The 22,997-nt window shown below is 38.2% G+C and overlaps 1 long non-coding RNA gene across 2 annotated transcripts in view; it reads right to left on the reverse strand.

Annotated features, from left to right (window-relative positions):
- Positions 1-22,997, reverse strand: part of LOC311434819 — a 74,679-nt gene that overhangs the window by 39,586 nt on the left and 12,096 nt on the right. For both annotated transcript variants that reach the window (XR_014691748.1, XR_014691749.1), the window contains exon 3: positions 7,756-7,823. This is a non-coding gene — a long non-coding RNA (uncharacterized lncRNA). The remainder of the gene's footprint in view (positions 1-7,755; positions 7,824-22,997) is intronic.

Raw genomic sequence — 22,997 nt, forward strand, 5'->3', positions numbered from 1 at the left:
GAGAACCTGGCCTCTGTACTTTTCCCATTGACCCTGGTTTGCTGGTACTGTGGCAGAAGGACAGATGCGTTTCTTTCTTTATGTGCAGTTTAAAAAAAAAAGAAAAAAAAAAAGTCTTTGAATACTGAGTGCTGACTCTCTCACTTTCAGACTTCTGAGACCTACTGTGAACTTAGCAAGTTGTCTGTGGTGGGGAACTGATCTGTCACAACACATGAGGATAAGCCCCATCTGTGCTCCCTGAAGCCATCAGTTTGGAGTTGCTCAGAGTTAATACATTTCTGCTTCCCTAGTCTGGAAGATGTCCAAGATATCAGACAAGAAAGTATTGTGAGGGTGCCCATTTTTAAGGTTCTCTCTTTACTCAGTAACTACGTTTGGGAAGTTCTCATTTCACACGTGCTTTGTGATGTTGCTGCCTGTCCTACTCTGCATGACTCTAATTCCTAAAACTTCCACTTACTTCAGGGTCCTGGTGTATGCTGTGTTCTTACTTGGGTCTTTTGTTCTCTGTAGATTTCTGCAAGGAGAGTTGAGAGCAATCTTTTTTGAAATTCAGTTCAGTTTCTTTCTGATGGGATCCACAAGACGTTCTTTAGCTACTACAGTACCTGACTATTTGGTGCCCTAAAGGCAAAATTCTGATAAGAAACTGGGTGAAATGGCATTGATGTGCATCACAGGTGAATAAATTCTGGACACAAGCCATGGACTAGCTTTGGAGTGGGTGCTGTGGTTAAAAAACAAAGACGTTTACCTGTAGGTTATACAGAAGATTAGAAGCAAGAAAGTGCATGTAAGCACATGGTAATTTTTATTAATGCTTAGCTAAACTATGCTTGCTCTCAAAGACAGCACAACGCTTTCTAGAAAGAAAACAATATTCCCTTCAGTGTTGTGCACTGATATGAATGTGTGATAAGGTGTTATGTCTTTCTAGAATCACTGCAGTGAGTTGTGAATTATTCATTAAATTAAAAATCCCAACTAATTCACAGAATCAAATAGTTCTGGCAAGTGGTATATAATGAAGGGAGAAAAATATACACTACATATTAAATAAATCATCCAGAAAAATCTTTCTTATCCCTTAAATCACTAGTTCTGCACTGTTTTCCTTACCCGACGGCATGCTTTAAGACTTCAGAAGTGAAATTTTTGCACATATCAGGATTTAGATATTGTGATTCTGTGTTGTGAATAGGTTATAGTATAAATGGATTTGTAATTACCAATCAAAAAGCTTTTTGGAAAAAAGAAAAAAAGTAGCCAGTAAAATTTCTCACCTTCCTATGTATATATATTATACATAAAAACTCAGGTATAAAGTTGTTTTCTTATTATTGTAATGAAAAAATGTTTCAGAAGGTGCAGGGAAGGAGTAGAGAAGTCATGCCAAAAGTTTGATCAAGAAACACTCATATTTTGCCAAAAAGTGCTTGCTCAGATTTGGTTTCAAAACCCTCAAATACAGAGAATGCTGGCATTTGTCACAAACTGCAAATTAATTTCACTTTTGCATAGTTTTCATCTTAAAAATGGATCATTTCCAGTAGAGGTGTGTCAGCTCTCTAGTTAAATCATTATAACTGATCTTTTGACTTTGCAGGGGTTTGCAGGCAGTTTACTGTTTCCTGAATTTGTTCAAATACAAAAGTCCTGAAAGGTGAGAAACAAAACCAGGAAAATGTTATGAGAACTATTCAAGTCTTCACCCAGCCCCACTTTCTTGGAGGATGCATATGCTGCCATTTGCAGTCCCTTGTGGATAATAAATAATATATATTCTGGATCTGTTCCACGGCTGTTTTACTCAAGGGTGTTACCAACTGCTTGAAAACCATTGGAGGTGTATTACACTAAAGCTCGAGCACTGCAGTGGGGTGTCAGGTTCATTTTATATCTAATACGTGAAAGTAAGATATACAGATATGTGCTTCCATTATACCAGGTCTTTTTATTCTTTATGGTGGAAAAAAAAATACAAAGAACTACCATTATCCCAAGTAAAAGAGCTGTTACATTTACTCAATTACTCGTTTCCTGAGTTTTCTGAGATCATCAGGAACTCCACACCTCCTGAAATAGCCCTTTTTGCAGCCCAGGGTGTTCTCTTGAATTTTCATTTTTCCTCTTTCAGTCTTTTTCTCCGGAAAGAGGCACTTCTGTGCAGTAGCTCTGATCTGTTCAACATTAGGAGACTGGACAAATAAGGAGTGGTACCTGATTTGAGGATGATATCCTTATCAAAAATCAAATCTCTGGGAAGAGCTTCAGAGGGCTAATACAAGTCCTTGAACTTTCAAGGTTTTATCTTTCAAGTGTCTTCTTCCTTCCAGGTGATCAGTTTTGAGCACCAATGGGGGGAAAAAAGAAACCTGCACAATGTACCAGGAGCTGAAAAAGAAAACTCAGAAGGACTCATGGATAATGGTGCAAAACTGTCTCCTACTTCCAAGAAACCTTTTTTTTTTTTTTTTTTTTTTTTTTTTTTTTTTTTAACATGCATTAACGAATTCTCAAGTGCTTTGACCTAGGTTATTTTGGAAGTCCTAGGCTTCTGAGAATTGTTCATTCACTTCTATCTAGGTCAGAGTCAGTAGGGTGTGGATGCTGGTATATCAAAGCGAATGTAGATATGGAAGCACCCCCGGAGCTAGGGCCACTGTGCAAAAGGAGAGCAAAGAAAGGCTAAGAGAGTATCTGGAAATAAGAGGCCAGGAAAGGAGTTCTGATAGCATGCCTATTATGAGGAATTGGACCAATCTTTAGCAAATGATTTCATCTGCAAAGGAGAGAGTTGTGGTATGGACAGAAAGACTGAAGCCAGCATCCTATGCAAAATGTTTGGCGTAAACAAGCAGCCCAGAAATTTCTCAGCGTTGTTTATGTGACATGGGAGTCTAAGACAAGAGAATTTGTTGGGGCAGTCAAAAACTACATCCTCAACAACTCTGGATGCTATGGAAATACTGCATACAGACAATCACACTCAATATAATGTAGTTTTCTCTCTCCCTGCAGCTCTGTTCCCATGGCTTCATATTCATCTCACTTCCTTCATTCTTTTCTTCTAAGAATGATACATTTATAACACAGCAGTTCTGACCCATCATTAGGCCACTGGACAAATGCTAACAGTCCCCATGTTTTCCCATAATACGAAGATTAAAATTCAAGTCTCTGTAGAAACTGCTTGGAAGGAAAACTTCAAACATATGCTATTTCACAGTATAACTGTAAGGAAAACTACTTCTGTTAAGAATTCAGACTATTTTGGAGAGAGATGAAAGCTTTGCTTGATTTTTTTAATGTTTTCTGGGTAATCAATATCTCCCTGCAGATGCACAATTGCACAATTTATGTGATTATGTATGCAATTACCATCTTACTACTTTCCAACTATCTCACCTACCTAAAATCAATATAATTTCTCAAATGTTTAATCTTTCTTGGAAGAATTAATCTGGAAATTATCACACCTGGAGCAGTAGAATGCAGCACTACGAATCTAGAGAAATGACAAATGTTATCACAGCATAAAGACTAGGGAGACTGGTGCAGCTCTTGTAATCTAGCTAATACAGGCATGGCTAAGAGTATGTGGCATAGTAGGACAGAGCTCAGCTGAAAATCTCATCCTGGACCCTGGTTAAAAGTCAGTCAGGAAGAAGACTTCCTTCCTATGCTGACCTCTGGGAAAACATTTTTCGCCGAAATAGATATAACTGTTAACTAATTTAATGTTTATCTGTAAATACGTCCTTAGTTTTAAACAGGTCCATAAATTTTAAATTAGGTTTTTAAAATTAAGTCCATAAATTAAATGTCCTCTAGGAACAAGAATTAGAATTGTACTTGTTTTTCCAGTTGCCCTTGTACTTGCCATTCCTTGGCCAATACAGATTCTCCGGTCATCACCTGGAGAACATCTATCACATCATGAACTATAGGGGAGAGAAGGGATGGAGGAAAGTAGATGAAGAGCTGGTTTTGGAACTTAGGTGGTCATGTTTGCAGAGTGTTATGAAAGCAGAGTTTTGAAGGGGCACTTTTCCAGTGAATTTTGAAAAGGTGAAAATGCCTGCATCAGTCTGGAGGCAGAAGAGGCTTAGATAAAGGGTTGGTTTCAAGCACCTTTTCTTACATGGGACAAAGCCTGTTTTTTTTTTTTGTTTGTTTGTTTGTTTTTTTGTTTTGTTTTGTTTTGTTTTGTTTTTGTTTTTTCTCCTTATCCTGCATGGTATAGAGATCACATCTCATAAAATTGTCCTATAAGATGTCTGTTTTAGTATTAACCCTGTGAGTAATGAGAAATATATATTCTGTACTATTCTGTAAAGGAGTTTTGAAAATGCTCTTTATTTTCCATAGTCTTCCTATGCTTTAAACCTTCTTGTTTAACTGTTTAGACTGACATTGAGAAAGTAATATTTTATCTCTTCTTTTTGTTAGCAGATCTGCTCTCAGCAGACATAAACGCTCTCTATCCAGTTCTTACCAATGCTTATGCTGCTGCTGACATTCAGCAGAGTGCTATTTTCCACTGTGCTGCAGTAGTTAAGAAATAATATTGTGAAAAAATAATGGTAATCAGGCAGTTTGTTAACTTCTCAGATTTTGCGTAATTTGAGGTACACGTGCAACAGCAAGATGAATCGGAACATTGATTTTTGGTAGAACTAGATAGTTGCACTGTTCTTTTTTTTATTTATTTTTATTTATTTTTTTATTTATTTTTTATTTCCATGAAAGGTCTTGCAATTAAGATGCATAAACACAAAGCTTCATTGACACTGTGATTAACAAGGAAATTAGATTAACTTAGATAGCAAAGTGGAATGAACAGTATATTAGGATTGAGCTGCCACACTTATTTTCAGTGAAAGAAATAAGGAGATCAGCACAATATTCCTGTGCAGATACAACCTAAATGTCAAAGATACCACTTAAAATGAGCCAGACAAGATACAGGGTGAGAGGATGCTCGGTACTCTCTCTTCTTCAGTGCCAGTAGCCATCAATGGTAATAATGTAACTCAATAGTAACTCAACAGTAGTCAATGGCAGCTTTTTCTCATGCTCCACTCAGCATCTTCTCTGATTTACAACTTTGATTCTGACTTTAAAATAAATTCCAAAGATCAATTCATTCTTGAGCCCAGGAAAAAGAACACGCAAAGTTTCTTAATAATTCTGTCCCCAAACAACACCAACTCTTACCTTTGCACTATAATCCTTAGAACTGTATAACTTTTTCTTTAGCAATGTCTTTATTTTCTAAAAAGAAGTGTTAGCCCTGATCCAAATGAAACTACTCAATATGTTTCTTTCAAGGCTTTACTTTTACTGTATATCAGCATAACAAATGCACAGAAAGGTACAGAACACATAATTTAGAATTACTCCTTTGCATTAGGATTTTGATTTTCCCAGTGCAGAGTGTTGTCAGTTGCAGATGCACTAGACCTTCTTGGAATGAACGCGGTGTTATTCACCAATGCATGCCAATTTGAATTGACATGGTGTGTGGCATACTCTGAACAGGACTGGGTTGTGTTTAACAGAAAGCAGACATGGGCTACCATGCTGTGTAATCTGCAGGTCTAATTTCTGCCATCAGTCAGGCTATTCACCAGGAAATTGACCCATGCCATGGAAGCCTATTTTTATTTACTTGGAGAGATTTCAGGGGCTTGATGTGTTACTTGAACTGTTAAGGGTGGAGATTTCATTAAATACTTCTCTTTCCTTCTATTCGTGATTTGTTAGACCCAAAATCTCACAGCTGGAGAAGGCTTTCCCTCTCTCTCTCTGTGTTTTTGTTTAAATCATCATTTTGAATGTTAATCCAGCTCTGAGCAGGAACAGTCAGCATATCCCCTTAACCATAAGCTCAGATGTTCTGCGTTGACTGCTGTTTTGACATTCTTGGATGGAAATCCATCCCTTAATACTCAAACATGATGCACATACTGGTTCTCTGGCATGCCTTTTCCTGTGACCATCTGTTGGGGTGGCACTGTGCCCACTCAAAAAACTCTCTGCCAGTTTCAAGAGGGCATAGGTATCAACCAAATATAGAGTTAGAAAGATAGCTAGCAACATGTTAGAGATATCATTTTAACTGCAAGACTATTCCTCTTGCTGATAAACAATCCCAAATGGAGCATATACATTTCAGAATAAGCCTTGCAGCAACATCATAAGCATATCCTAAGAGTGTATGTTTACATACACACGCAAAGGTAAACAAATCTTATTAAAACAAACAACAAATCTTATGTCAAGTAGAAAATGTCTTCATTTTCATTGTTTTTTCTTTGCAAGAGTGGCACAGACCTGAAGAAAACTTCTTTTCAAAAAACAACCATTGCAAGCAAATAAATTACTTTATTTTTGAATAGATGTAGGTGTTTGTAATACCTATCCCATTTTAAATTCAATGCATTGACATTAGGTAGATACTGTAAAAAAAGGATTTAGGAATCTTTACTTGAATAGTAATTAGGGATCACTTGAAAGATATCTGTTGCTGGCTTGCTCAAAAAAAAAAAAAAAAAACACATTCTTTGGATGAATTTAGAACACAGAAATACTCCTGACAAATGAAACTTGACTCAGGTTGCATATGCATGCAATTATGGTTTGAACTTTGCAAAGCTGATATCAAAGGCAGGGTGTCCTTGTAGGGTGAAATCAGAAGTTAGCATTTTCAAGACTTGTAGAACAAAAATTTTGATCATAATTGAGATTTATTTTCAGCTTATAAAAGGAACAGGAACTACTAGTGTTAGTAATACAGAAGAATTTTGACATTGAATAAGTAATATGTAGTAACAGTAAATACTTATGTTGCTTTTTCCTACCCAGCTGAATTTAAACTAAATTATAAAAAATGAAAACATGATATGGAATAACATGGACAAGCTGAAAAGTAGATTGGAAGGAGTCTAAGAAAGTGAATTAGTGGGAAAGACAAAAAAAAGTGATACCAGGCTTGCCACAGGGACTGAGGATTCCTTTGAGCAACAGTAGTTGCTCAGTCTGTGAGCTCTTTGCTGGAAACATTTGCATGTGTCCCGCCCTTTTGCAGTACTGTGCTAGCTGTGTGGTCATCAATACTTTTAATGTAAAATAGACTTGTCAAAAAACAGGCCAAGGTATGATCTTTAGCTACTCTTTTAATTGGCCCGCACATGCCCTTTTACATACCTGTTTTTCGTCTTTGCTTGGACTTGATTTGAACTTCCTTTCTCAAGAGCTGATTGCCCTTGACACTACTCCTTCCAAAAAAAATGGAGCAGCAGTTGACCTATTTGCTCTGAGGAAAGTCAATGGGACAACTCGGATACTTGTCATGAAGACAATAACCATCTATCACAACAGACTGTACATCTACGTGCACCAGGACTTTCCTGTGCTGAGAGCCACACAGAGAACAAAGAGATGATCATTGTAGCAAAGCAGTTATAATCTAAATGTTTCTTAAAAAAATAACAGCTTCAGTGTCTTACTGATTGCTCAACTGTGCTGTATTTCTGAGTTTCAGTGTTTCATTTTTCGTGACGAGAGACTGAAAGCTGTGTTCTTCAGGGTGTAAGTTTTCTCTGACAGAGGCTGTGTCACTGGAAAAGAGGGCCAAGATTGCTACAGCCTATAAAACCCCCTGGCTTTGAATCATGAGCATGTACCTAGGGCTGACACTTTCTGACTAATCTTTTCAGTGTGGCAGGGTGTGGAAAAGGTTCTTACCTGACAAGGAGAAGATCAGCTGGCCATGGAGAAGGCTCCCAAGGGCACATTGTCTGCTGTCCATGGCCCTAGGAATAAATGGTAACAAAGAGTTTTGGTAAAGCAGCAAGTACAGATGCTTATTACCATACTTACAACCCTCCTACTGCACAGTTTTACAGAGGGAAATATCCAGTAACAGTGAAACAATTAAATATTGACAAATGTTGACTCTTGTGTACCCTGGAAAAGAACAAGTAGAAATGTCTAGAATATATAAGAGGTGATTAATTTCTCTTGATCCCTGAGAGACAAACATGGAAATCATCTATGAGAACAGGTGCCATTAATCCAATATTTTTTCCTGTTATAATCTATTTGCCTTGACCTACGACATCCTCATAAACCTGTATTGAAATAAGCGTCTGTTTTAAATTCCCATTGGATATGTTTGACAAACGGGTTTATCAACAGAGGGAATTAAAAGCTGCAGCTGAGCTGGAAAAGAAGAGAATGTATCAAAGTTAAAATGCATATCTTTTTCCTTTGGTGGTGTGTGAAAATGTTTACAAATGGATTTACAGCTTTTGGAATGCTTATTTCTTTGTAAAGAGCATAGAAACAATATGAATCCAGTGAGGTATGCCTTGGAATGATTATGAAGCCAAAATAGTTTCTTAAAGATTATGTATATATATCAATGATTTGCATAAATATATTTATGTTTCTAATTCGTAATTTAAAATAAAAGGAATTTTATACTTTCTTAAATGAAGCAAGGAAAAACATCCCTACTTTTACCGTAAGGTAAAAATCTCTCTCTGTTTTTGAAAGATGAAACTACTTTCTAGATAAAAAGGGAATTAAAAAGGAGTCAGTTTCATCTCTAAATTACAGCTCTGTGCCTTTTAACAGCTGCATAAATTCAATTCCTGTTTGAAACTTACACTTGTTTACTCTATGTCAAAAATAAAGTATTAACTACAGCTTTGGAAACATGCACTGAAGAAGTTAGCAAGCTATAATTAATTCAGTTCATTATGGTATTCCCATCTACAATGATGTGCATAGCCAATGTTTTATAATGTTACAATAGTCAGCAGACTTTTTCATGCCATACGAGTGGCTCATAATCTTTTTCAATCTTGGTCCATCAAAGGTTGGCGAAAACAAGATATAAAGTTCTCTCTAAGAGAGCACTTATTTGTTACACAATCTTTCATGTTTAAAAAACAACTTAGAAAAGCAGATCAAGAAACAGTGGCTGCACTGCAAAGCAAATGCAATTACAAAATCCAGAAGTATTCCACGTGGGCTTTTATGACAGGCTCAGCATAGAGGTGAGCTATACCTTAGTCCTTGGGAACATGAAGAAGGATATGTATTCCTAAAATCATTTAAAAATTCTACAGCACTTGGACTCCTGTAGGAATGTTTTCAGGGAATGATATGTTTCTTTACTAGAAGGTGGCTGCCAAGCAGGATCACCAAGTGCTTAATCACCCTAATATTAAAGCTAAGACACATGAACTGAAACACTTATTATAGGGAATAATTAGAGATCAAATTAAAAACATTAGAACTGGCAATAAGATCAAAGCAAAGCATTCCCTGTGAGAAGTGGACACTGTGCTGCTCAGAACAGGTAGAAGCAAAGATTTGCACTGAAGATTGCGTTCTCTAAAGTGAAACTGCTTAAGAACAGTTAAGGTACATCTAATCAACAAAGACAGAATCAGATAACAGGGGCAAATACCTGTTTGCAGGAAGTGTGAGGGCAGGTGCACAACAACATCAAGAAGTGGTCCTATTTTGAATAAAACCCGAAATTTTGCAAAGCAAAAACCAGCAATTCCCAGACATATCCTGTAGATTCTAAATAAATAAATAAATAAAGGGAAAAGACAGGAAATTGGCAGAGCCATACACAGAATATCACAAAGGTCATCAGTTCAGAGACCTGTGGTCTGAAGAGAGAAGTATCTGATTCCCACCCTCTGAGGAAAGCGGCTGCAAAAGTTAATGATATGAGGAGATCAGAAGAAAGAAGTATCTGGATAAGCTGGTTGCCCTTCATGCTGGAACAAAGACTAATTGGCAGTCTGTTAAGATAATCTCTCCCAGTTGTACCAAAAATATGTGTATGTATTCTTTCATAGACAAGACAATGAAAGTATATCCAAGTTGACCAAGTGAGTTTGTTTCTTGGTACCGCTTATTGGTACTGTTGCAGAATGTTATGCAAGTGTCTGTGAAAATCTCACCTACCTCCTTCCTCCCCAAGAAGGCAGAGGGGCATCAATAAGCAACATGTGCAGGTAAGGGGACAAATCCAATAGTTAAGCTGGAGAGAGGGAAGTTTTCAGATCAGAGGAGCCCTCTGACTTTGAAGCATTAGTTATTGAATGCATCCCACAAGAGGGATAGAACACTTTCCACTTTGGGAACATCAAGCTGTCTGCCCTGCTCCATCAGGTTGTATTAACTGACTGTATTAGGTGGTAATGTATGTGTTATTTTTAAAAATAATGAGAAGTTGGTGTAACAGCAGGTGCTGGAGTGAGACAAGGTACTGGCTGCCCTGACACATAGCAGGAAGAAGGCACAGCATCTGGTAACTTTGACCTGTGTCATATTGCTGGCTCGGGAAACAGAGACCAGTACATTGTGCTCACGTGTCATACCATTATCATGACCAGTACTGCTAAAGGAGTAAAAATGTAATCAATGTATATATATCAAAACAAATTATTTCAGGGAAACAATAACTGTAGCGGCACATATCATGCTCAATATCTAAATCAATACTATTGAGCTGAGCTAACAATAAATCAAATCTGCAGAATCAATTCCTCTGCTGGAAATGAAATCATTAAAATTCAAATACAGAAGCATGTGCCATCCATAAGATTTCTTTTGATAATTTCTGTCTCTTTGACTGTAAGACATTCACTGTCTGGTATTTAAGGTCATTATCCCTTTACTTATGCTTAATGTGGGATGTGAAACAAAATACTGTGAATGAGGTGCATCCCATATGATTGAGGTGCACTTATGGAACAGATCACATTGCTATTGTGTAGATTTTCTGGGTTTAAAAGATTCGGTGTGTTTTGGACTTCTGAGACGAGAAAACGTGATGGTGAAGTAGACAAGAACAGTCCAAAAATTAACACTGAACTGAGTATAAATAAATAGGCAGATCTTTGTGTGATGAGCCTCCTTGGTCATTTTTACTTAACAGTTTTCTGCACAGTGAAAGGTGCAGTGCAGGCAGAGATGGGAATACATGTAGCTAGAAGGTGGCATGGAGGGATCGTCTCACCACAGTGCTCAAGAGACAGGCACAAAATTTCAGGAGAATACTTAGCACCTGGAGTACCGTGTCCAGTTCTGGGCTCCGCACTACACGAGAAGCACGGAGCTTCTGGAGAGAGTCCTATGAAGGTCCATGAAGATGGTGAAGGGACTGCGGCACCTCTCCTGTGAGGAAAGGCAGTGAATGTGCAGCCTGGAGAAAAGAAGGTTCAGGGTGGGTCTCATCAATGTATGTGAACACCTGCAGGGAGGGTTCAAAGAGGCCAGAGCCAGGCTCTTCAGTGGTGTTCAGTGCCAGAACAAGAGGCAATAGGCACAAACTGGAATGCAGGAGGCTCCATCTGAACATCAGGAACCACTTTCCTACTGTAGGTGTGATTAAGCACAAGAACAGGTTGCCCAGAGAGTAGCCTCTGTCTGTTCTGGGTGTCCTTGCTTGAGGAGGGAGATTGGATCAATGATTTCCACAGGTCCCTTCCAGCCACAGCCATTTTATGATTCTGTGAGGATCTGTGTGTAGTCAGATATCTAAGGAATACAAAAGAGTATCATAACACTTGAGCACACACATCTCTTTCCTGAAACTCTTTCTACAAAATCACTTATTTCTAATGAAATGTATCATGCACGAGTACCAGTATTGCAAATACTTTGCAACTGTTCTAAATCAAAGCTTTTCTTCAGAAAACAGCATCTTTTTTTTTTTTTTTTTCCTAATTTTTGTTCTCAAAATGACTGCAGTACCTGATTTTTATAAAGTGAGAGGTCTCTTATAGCCAACTAAAAAACTGGTTTATAGTCTAGTAGAGACTATTCTACTATTTCTGTAATCAGTAGAGAGATGTGAAACATCTCTTGGAAATGCCTATTTTTCTTTATTCACTGTAAAGGGAACTGATTCAACTAGCTTAGATTAAATGCCTTACTTTTAGAAACCTAAAATTAAACATTTTAAGCCATTTTACTACAAAGGTAGCAGTAGCCATTAAAGAGAAGTGTGCTTTAGAGAACATAAACTACTAATGGTCACACTTCTAAAACTGAGCCAAAAACCTTGAAAAACAAACATGTAGGTTGAATAACGAATTTTGCTATTAAAAAAAAAGTAAAGAGAAACTTAAGCTTAAACTTTTCTCCTAGTTTTCTTAGTAACAAAGCAATCTAAGCGGTGTTTTCCATTTCTTCACTCTCAGAAGGAAAAAAAAAAAAAGAGAGAGAGAGAGAAAAGATAAATTGGAGCAAATGAGGAGACTTCTAGTGTATTTTATTTTGTATACAAGCAAAGACAAATTCAATATTGATAAAAATTCAGAGAGCTTTATTAAACCTATCTGTATTAAGCCTACCCTAGAATTATAACTACAAGAGAAACCTAAAGTAGGCAACTCTGGATAGCAGGCTGTAGGAACTGCACACTGCTGTCTTGAATTTATATGCTGCAGCAGTCTTGACGCAGAAGCTAGGTAGGTGGTCCAAGTACGACTCCTGCAGATTTACTGGATGTCACCCATATCTGCACTGTTTTCTCCCAGCTGAGTTTGACCTAGGACACTTACTGCTTTCAATCTTCATGTCAGAGAAAAGCGAAGTAAACTAAATACATACATTAAGAAAGAGATGTAGTACAACACAAGTTTTAAAAAAAAATAAATCCGGAAAATCAGGAAAACATTATCATTTCTCTCATCTTTTGCTAAGAGACAAGAGAAATGAGAGGCAGATGTGTTTCTACCTGAGAAGGGGAATGAGGCTGGTAAAGCCTGCTATTGGGAGGGAAAATTAACTCTGTGGAGAACAGACCAAACCAGATACACACAGAAACATGTGCAAACTCTTTCTTTCCCTTTCTCCTTCCCCCCATGTGCCTACCTGACTACATATCACCATGGCTTCTCTCCAGCTGCAGCAGAAGGGCACAGGAACAAGGGACTCCTGAATGTGCCTGCACCTCCTGATAAGTCCATATCTGCTGAAACTGGTTGCACAATTTTTTTGAGCTCTCTTTTAAAGAGCTCTTTAAGGTTTCACAGCCAGACAAGCTGCTATGGGGGCTAATGTTGGTATGGATTTTAACTTTTCCTTAGTAAATGTCCCTGTTACAGCCAACCCATCTTTTCCCTTGTAAGCTGTCTGTGAGGAATGCTCTCATCTCAGAAGCAATTCAGCTTGGATAATCAACGAGTTTTGAGTTTAAGCAAAAAAAAAAAAAAAAAAAAACAAACAAAAAAACATGCATGCAGGACATCAGAAAGATGCAGAAAAACTTAAATAGAAACCCTCAAAATATTTCTATTTGCATGTAAGTAACCTTTGGTAACAAAATAAAATAGGAGAGAAAATATGGAAAATATATACAAAAATGAGTTACAGAAGAATGCATTAACATAAGTGTTTCCAGAGACAGAATAAATCCTTGGTGAGCAAGTAGCAGAAAAAAAAAAAAAAAAAAAAAAAGAAACCTGCATTGTTTAGCCATAACTTTCTGCATGTGTTCTTGAGCCCTTCTGCCCTCCTCATTTAGCATTATAGTCCTTAGCTGATACTGGGCATATAGCTCCTTACTGAATAAAGTTTACTGAATCAAAGAAGGCTAAGCAGCATGCTGAAGCACAGGTCTTTTGAGCGTCCAGATGTCTTAATTATCAGCTCACCCTGTGGCTCTGGTTGGGACCACTCCGGCTAGCTCTCTCAAGACAATAATTAGAGTGTATTCCAAGGACTGCCCAAAAAAGTCATTATGGATCAGTCTGCCCATCAGCACTACCCCAGAAGCCTCACACAACTCTACATGCCCTCCTGTCATATCATGGATCATGTACCATACAGAGAATAGGAAGAGTAAGTCAGCCTGATGTGCCTTGCACAGTGAGTGCACAACTTAAGTCTGTGCCACTTGATTCCCATGCTTTGGATTGCTCCCTTTTTCACTTAGCAGTATGGACAGAGCCATAGATGACAACTACCTTTGCCTTTTTTCCAACCTGAAATTTGTTATGGACTCTTGCATGTCCACATGGTTTGAAAGGATGACTCATCAGCATCTTGTCAGCAGGTGGGAGAAACAATCAGCAGGTTATATAAAACAGCCAGGTAGCATGGCCCTACCTCATGAAGGTGGTTGAGGTTTTGGTCAGGTCCTTAAACCTTTTCTCTCCAGGCGAATCTCTTAGTCATGAGTGGAATGCTTAAGTGGTCTCTAAGTTCAGTTCCAAGGGTACAAACAAGTTTCAGCTGTTAGTAGCATATTCAGATATTTCACTCCCACCTCTGCTGACATCAATAGATCACCCTGACTGATAAATCAAGCCTGCTTGCTGCTGATTGTATCTGCACTTTTTACAAACACACCAACCTCCTACATCCCAAACTGAAGGAAGTGCTGAAAATTGGTATTTGTCATTTTTTCCCCTCAGTCAGGAACACTCGCAAAATATGCTCTTTCCAGGAAAGATTTGACCATTTTTTCTTTTTTTTTTTTTTTTTTAATTTTAATGGCAGCAGAATGGTTTATAACTTGATCTAGAATTTTATTTTATCCTTCAGCATTGCTGGTTGTATGGTTAATTCCTGAATAATGCACCATAGTAAAATGAGGAATTCATCTCTTGTATTCGCATTACCCTGCTGTACTAGCAGATGTCCAGTTACAGCTGTGTATCCCCTCTGCATTCCCTCTCTGAAAACATCCCAAGCCTTTCTGTTTCTGTTACACTTCTTTCCAAACAGTGTGGTATCAAGAAACATGCATCAGTAGAAGCTTTGACAAAGATTTCACTATAGTCAGCTGTGAAGGCTGTTACTGTGAGACAAGTTAGTGACAGCTCCCTAGCAAGTGTGCCTGCAGGTTTATTGGTGCCAAAAGTGTTGGGAAGTGAGAAAGCTAGTTAAATGCACGCAGATATTCAGGCTATGCCAGGCTTTACATTCTACCTCACTTCAGTAATCAACAATTCCCTGCAGTATTTGAAATATTACTCATTTTGAACATTTGAAAATGGCTTTGTAACTTTGTGGGCAAACTAATGTATTTCTGGAAGAGCAAAAGTACCTACAAAAAATATCAAAATTGGAATATTCATTTATTTTGGTACTTCAAATACCTTTTAGCACCAAAGTTCCCTTAAAGTGAACTTTTTGTACTTACTTGAAGCATGTTTTAAAAGTGTCATTCAAACAAAATTAAATAATATCCAACCTCTCTGTATTTCTTCATTGAAATCAACAAAAAAATTTGTAGTCTTCAGGAGAGGGGCTTGAATATAATTATTTTATTGGTAGTAATATAAAAAAGCCCACTTCTATCTAGGTAAACACTATTTATTGAAAAAAAAAAAAAAAAAAAAAGAGGTGTAATTCTGCAATCTAAATATCTACGCACGCACATATTCTCATACTTGTTCTGTTCATGTCATCCAGAGTAATCCAATACATCGATGAAAGAGAGGTCAGGACTGACTCTGTACTGTGTTGACTCTTTGTCTGCATGCATTTGGAGCCTCACATAAAAGGCTCAACACTACTTTTAGCACCTGCAGACCCCACTGAAATCAATAAACTAGTATCCTGCCACATCAGGTCTGAATCTGGCTATTGCAATCAACTTTTATTAGGCTCTTGCCAGTACCTTTAAGTGATCCTGTTGGTTAGAGGGCAAAAGTATGAGCACTAAAGCATAGAGTAGATACATTCCAAGCCACATGTGCTCTATTTACTGTACAGCATGAAATATGAAGTCCAGGATTGTACAATGTAGATAATTTAAACCACGTGTAGATCAGTGAATGTAAAGCTCTGTGTATTTGATCTCAAAACCAATTAGAGCAGTTTGTTTGCTTTGATCTGAATGGAATGCTGCAGTATACACGTTATAAAACTGACTTCCAAAAGTTATTGGGCTAATAAACACTAATAATCTGGATGCTTTGTATTACTGAGTTCCAAAAAGAAAATTGCACAAAAGAGCTGCAAAAAGTTATTGAAGGTGTGACTTTTAAAATTAACCAAATTGTCACAGAATTGCCTGAAGAGGGAAAATTGATTGGAGGGAGGGAGATGTGAGCACTCACGGCAATGACACCTTTGGAGTTGAGCCCACTTACCCTGGAATTCCTCAGTACTCCAACAAAACCTGTAGTTTTACCTAATTATTAGTACACATTATAAGGAAGCTGGGTTCTGCATCTGTACTGTCCCACAGAAATAAGGGACTTTAAGGTTATTTAAAAGAGGCATGAACAGAGGCAGGCAGGTAACTTAATCAGGCTGTCCTTGGAATATATATATCTGCATCACTCAGAAGTCCAGTTTTGGGGATTAAACCATAAAACCCAAAAAGGAGGAAAGCTTATCTCATTTCTAAAAGAGCAATTCTGAGTCATTGAATCACCTCAGAAAAACCACTGAGAAAGGCAAGGTCCTGAATCAAGGCATCTTTCACAATTGGTGCTGGTGAGGCAGTGGCTCTAGCTCAGAGAAAAGATGAAAGCCTTTGCATTTGGCCTTGGCTGGGTGGGCTGGAGAATAACTGTTGGAGCTAGTGCTGGTGGCCTAATAGGCACCATCAACATCTCAATGTAGGTAGAGTCTTTCCTCAGTCCCACTTCTATTAAAAGAAAAAAAATAACACGAGCAACAAGCCAGCATTCTTAGGTGATTCCTTCTCTCATTTTTGTTTGTTTTGTTTTGTTTTGTTTTCCCACTAGGAATGGCTTCTCTTTGGAAAACAAACAAACAAAAAAAAATAAACAAAAATCCTAATGTATGAAATTCTAGATGGAGTAGCTTGGAGCACGCAAATATAACTGAGATGCAGATCTGATTAAAGTACTGTCATAAAAATGATGACAGCTAAATGTGGCTGCCTCCACAATATTTGGAGGGGTGTCTTTTGCATAAAGATTTACAAATATGTGAGGTAGCAAGCACTCTTTGTATTTTTTTTTTTTAATAGCTGATTCATATAATACTTATATACCTGTGATATCTATATTATAAAGATGGTTCAGTGTATATGCCTGGCACTTACAAATTGTAATGGAGAAAAGATGATTAACTGCACAGCAGAACTCTTTGACAATTTGCTGAACCTGTGTATCACTGACATAAATCTTTCTCCCAAGTGCCCTGACTGTCATTAACTTGAAAAATCAGCCAAGCAAAAACCTTTACAACTGAGTTCATGGAAATAGAGAGACATATTTTGTAGCTATGGTATGCAGCAGACAGCTGGGAACAGGAGAATGCTTGCAGCAGGATAATATGTTTTGCATATTTTTCAATAATACGCCATTTCTTCAAGATGGTATTTATCTGGACCCTTGTACCATACTTAGCATGGCTTGTTTTGCTGGGTTGTGGTGACCTGCTCCATGGATTTTTTTTTTCCCTATCATTTGCAAGTACCCTCAAATAAAGCAGATGAATTCATTTCCTTCTGTGGCCTCAAAGAGGCCTGTGCTCTCTCTGCTGCTCCTCAGGAATTCAGCATCCACAAGCCACATTCACTTAACTACACTTCCGTCTGAATAGCAAATGCTAATTGCATTTGTTTCTAACCTTTTCCTCGCTTGAGATGTTACACAAGAGGATGGGAACCTTCAGGCCAAGAGCTAAAGTATAAATTGAAGAGTCTTGAAGGAGGGGTTTCTGTTTTATGCTTTAAGCTTCTGTAAGTGCTGAAATACAGCTTATTCTGAAAAAAATGGTCAGTTCAATAATGGATAGCTTATTACTGAAACATGTATTTTGTATTTTGCTAGATTTGTCTGGACCAAACTTGACTGAAATCAAAAGGACGCTTGGCATTGACAGGCTTTGGATGAAAATTGACTAATTAAAAAGAGCTAAATTATATTAATAATTCAGGCAAAAAAAAAATAAAATCTAGCTGTAGTCGCTGTGTGTGTATCATGCAAAGATTCATAATATGGTTTATTCATTGCATTTCTCCATTTTTGATGTTCATGTGCAAAGACATTGTTTTTTTTCTAGGATCATCTATATCTTCATTCATATATGTTTTCACTTGCCTTCCTGAACGACTTTATCCAAGAATAGAAATATAAATTGTGTAAGAAATGAAGAGGTTTACTGAGAGGTAGAAAGGAAATTATCATGTTTGAGATGACTTCATAGTCACACAGAGGTGACCTGGACCCTGAAGGCCAACAGGAGGTTGGGATGGGACACCAGCCTCACCTTTTGATTTGATTTCCCCTCCAGTGAAGCACACTTGTAATCCCAGCTACCATGTCATGAGCTTCTGTGCCTATAAATTGCCTCTCAGTTTTGAGGCACCTCTTCTAAATACATACAAGGCAGTAAGAAGGCATTTTGGGTACAAGTCTTCTGACCAGATATATATGTCAACAGCTGTTGAGAGGAACTGTTGCCTGGGGATACTCATGCATTTCACTGCATACAAGGAGAGCCTGCATTGTCTACCTCAGGTACAGATGTTGACAATGCAGATGTCTAAAGTTCTTCAGCCTATGTGACCATTAACAAAGGTGATAAAGCACAAGCCTGGATTTACTGGGGACTTATAAAAAGTTGGGATGTCTTCCTTTCCTCTAACACCCTTAATGTGAACATTGATATGCCAGATATTCCTCTATCCGTTTCTCAGCCAGCCACATCTGGGCCATCCCTGTACAACTAGAGTAGCAATAAAAGAAATTTTTCTTTCCTCATCCACACTTCTGTCAGAGGCATAAGCTTGTTGAGGAAAGCAAATTCCAGGTGGAATCAAGTCTGCCTACTCCCATGGAGATGAGAAATATTTGCTTTACCTTAAACTACTCATCCCCCTCCTCTGCCTGTCTGAGTATCTTCTCCTTTTGTTGCTGCTGACATTGAGAACAGGATGTGCAGAACAGTAGCTGCTGCTGTACTTGGTGTCTGTCAGCAACATCACTAGCACCCATTGCCTCACTCCCTATTCCCAACATGATTGGTAGCAAAAAAAGTCTACCTTTTCAAGGGTTTCCTCTGGCTTTTCATCCCAAGCAAGCAAGCCCAAGCTTTCCGTCTGGTATACAGACACATTGGAGCTGGGTGTCTGTGTGTGAGAAAAAAATGTAGACGGGAAAATGAAGTTATTTCCCCAAGGACAGCCCGGGTGCAGTTCAGATGCTTGTTCACAAGTATAGCTTACAATGTGCAGATATGTGTAGAGATCTAAACCTAAAAATACTAGATCATACACTTAACTTTAGGTAGAGCAGTAGTTCAACCACTGTATATCTGTCTCTAAACATGCCATAGTCTCTAAATCATGCAGCTGGCTCTTGCACTGGGTGGCTAAGGAAGAAATGAGAGCTGCTATATGATTTTATTTTGTGTTGGTTTGGGGATTCTAAAGATCATAGGAAATATTTTGATCATTGTGTTTGCCTTTGCAACTTTGTGTCACGAATCAAAACCAAAATGTCCATGTAGTCTTTTGGTCCAGGAGCCATGACTTTGAGAAGAATAGATGTTGCCATGAAGATTTCTTATATATAGGTGAGTATAAATGCGTGTGTGTATGTTTATGTATGTACACAAAACAGAAGATGGTGGTCATGATGCCATGATTCATGTGGGGCCAGCCATATATGGAGATTAAGCATGGGATTGTTTTCAGAAATTTCAGGGCCTACATTATATAGCTAAGAAAATCCTTGGAATCATAGAAGCACAGAATCTCCTGAGTTGGAAGGGACACACAAGGATCATGGAGTCCAACTGTTGGCTCCACACAGAACCACCCAAAAATAACACCATATGTCTGACAGCATTATCCAAACACTTCTTGAACTCTGACAGGCTTGCTGCCATGACCACCTCCCTGGGGAGCCTGTCCTAGTGCCCGACCACTCTCTGGGTGCAGAACCTTTCCCTAACACCCAGCCTGACCCTCCTCTGTTCCAGCTCCATGCTGTTCCCTTGGGTCCTGTCACTGCCCCAGGGAGCAGAGCTCAGTGCCTGTCCCTCTGCTCCTCTCGTGAGGGGGCTGCAGGCTGCCATGAGGCCTCCCCTCAGCCTGCTCTAGGCTGAACAAACTAAGTGACCTCAGCTGCTTCTCATACATCTTTCCATTTCCAACATCATTATTACTGTGATTTGGAGATCCTCTAATAGTTTTATGTCTTATATTGTGGTGCCAAAAACTGCACACGGTATTCAAGGTAAGGCTGCACCCATGCAGAACAGGGAAGAACAATCCCTCCCCTTGACCAGCTAGCAGTGCTGTGCTTGATGCACCCCAGTGTATGGTTGGCCCTCCTGTCTGCAGGGCATACTGCTGGCTCACATTCAGCATGCCATTGACCAAACCCCTTAGATCCCTTTCTGCAGGGCTGCTCTCCAGCCTCTCATCCCCCAGTCTGTCTGTGTATCCAGGGACCGGACCATTCCTGGACCATCTATTGTCCAGAATCCATCACTTGGTCTTGTTAAACTTCATATTGTTGGTGGTTGCCCAGTCCTCTAATTTGTCAAGCTATCGGTATGGTATTTTGCCATGCATAAATAATGATGTGAAAGGTTATGGTTGGTTAGACACTGGAACAGATAGCCCAAAGACATTGTGGATGTCTCATCTTCAAGTCGGATGAAGAGTGTCCCTGCTTCTGGAAGGGGGGTTGGACTAGATGACCATTAAAGTCCCCATTGAACCAAAACTATTCCATAATTCTATGATTTTATGATTGTTATTGATAAAATATCACTATTGTACTATTGGGTTCATCAAAGAACAGATCCAGCAACCTGTCAGTTCTGGCTTGTTTACTAACAAACAAACCTTAGAGAAAACCAGAGAGAGAAAAAAAAAATAAAATAAACTATAGTGCATAGAGAAAGAGTGAACCTGATGAAAATGCTCAACAATATAATAATAGATGTCTGTTGCATTTGTTCCTTGGTTTTAGAGATAAAGAAACACACCCTAGAATATGCAAGAAGGTCTATTAAAAGCTATTGACTTTGGAAAGCACCAGGATAGAGAAATTTGGAGCAGCTGAGTTCGGGTGAGGAGGCAAATTCCAGATTGTAGGAAACTGGAATTCTTTAAGAGAAGCAGTTAAGCATCTAAACAAATGAGGCATTTAATATGATGATAAAAATAGATGACAAAGGAAAATGCTTAAGTTTTTCTTTCCATAATAAAAATATACTCTTTAGAAGCATTTTTTAGGCAGTCACATAACAATATCATTTGAATGTACACACACAAAAAATATATATATATACACACACACACATAAAGTCCATGTTTGACTAGAATGTATTAGCTAGCACCTTAAAGAGTGACTAATATAGGAACCATTTAGCCTATTGAAGTCCTTTAAGAGTTCAGGAAAGCAAATGACTGAACAAGGTAGATGAATTAGAAAACAGAAAACAACCCTGTTCTTTTGATGTAAGCTATAATTTATTGATGGAGAAGCCTGTGGTAATGAAATAAAGCAGTTTGTTTCAATATAGTTGATGCACAATATAAGTGCACTTTTAACACAGATAACTAGACATAGTTATTGTTATTGATGTCTGCATGTATTTCAGTAAAAAGACAGAAGAAGAAAGCAGAAGGATGCTTCATGTTTATGCACATAGTCCTTTTTACCCACAAGGGAGGTGCAGATAGATCTCACACTTGGTACAGATCACCAAGTTACTTAGCATGCAATTGTCATTACTATAAAGGGCAGGAAACACACTTCAGCCAAAGACTTCTGTCTGTCTTTAACATCCCCCTGTGTGTACAGTCAGCATGTAAGTTCATTTATCAGTTGGAGGTCATGTACAACTCCAGCAGGGCCTGGGGCATTGTGTCCCAATTTAGACTTTGTTAGTTGTCTATAAAAAGTTCAAATGCTTCCAACGCATGCTACTGTACACTAGGTACAAAGGGCTTAATGTCCTGGGTAAATTATTAATCCTCATCTTTCATAAACAAAAATGTTCCGTATTTTTAGTAAACAGGTCTGTAAAACTCAGGGGTAGTACAGTCAAAGGCTTATGAACCCTCATCCGAACTTTGTCATCTTTGGTGTGGTATTTCCTCTCTCTGTCCAATGTCCTCATGTGCAAACTGGAGGTAATGATACTTAACATAATTAGTTAATGCTTCCACACTGTTTTGAGCATAGTAATCTCTGTGTAAGTGCTTATCTGTTACTGATACATTGCAATTAAATAGCCCTTACAATGCAAAAGGTTTTTCTGTTTACAATGTATTAGATATCTGGAGAACAAAACCTGGCCCTCGAACATATCAGGCTACAGTTCCAGGGAGCAATCTTGGAAGCAGAGCAAAAAACTTTGAATTTATTGAATCAAATAGATCTGAAGGTAGACTTACAGTTAAGAAAATTCCTTGAAACCTGTCTGGTTACTTTCTTCTTCTTTTCTTTCTTTTTTTTTTCTTTCTTTCTTTCTTTTTTTTTTTTTTTTAACCTTTCAGAGTTTTAATTTCTTAAACAAAAACAGTCTCACCCCAGCTCCCTTCTATTCTTTCATGGCCTGGTCATCTCCATATTCTGTTACCTTTTTACTTTTCTTGATTGCACATTTTACTGCCCTTCCTTTTTTCCTTTATTTCTCTATCCTGTCTAGTCCCTTCAAGGAGAAGCTGCTATTGTTTCTCAAGTTACTGAGCATCAGCGGATCTTATTCAGGTCACTTAATATGGCAACACTCGTGTGGCCTGTCTGTGTCTCTAGTTATCTTCTGGCTCTCAATATTGTCTCTTCCTGCAACAACAACTACGCTAAGCTTGGACAACCCCTTGACATGTAATGTGGTATTTACAACAAATTCAGTGAAAGGTATTCTGCAGCTCAGTTGTATGTTTGCTCTTTTGATTGATGTTAAAGAGGTTTAGAGGTTTTCAGTGAACTGTTCATAGACACATCTAGGTCTCTTCCTAAAGTAGTTCTGATTAATTTAGATTCAGGTGC

This window comes from Aythya ferina (genome assembly GCF_964211825.1).
Source record: "Aythya ferina genome assembly, chromosome: 1".
Taxonomy (NCBI): domain Eukaryota; kingdom Metazoa; phylum Chordata; class Aves; order Anseriformes; family Anatidae; genus Aythya; species Aythya ferina.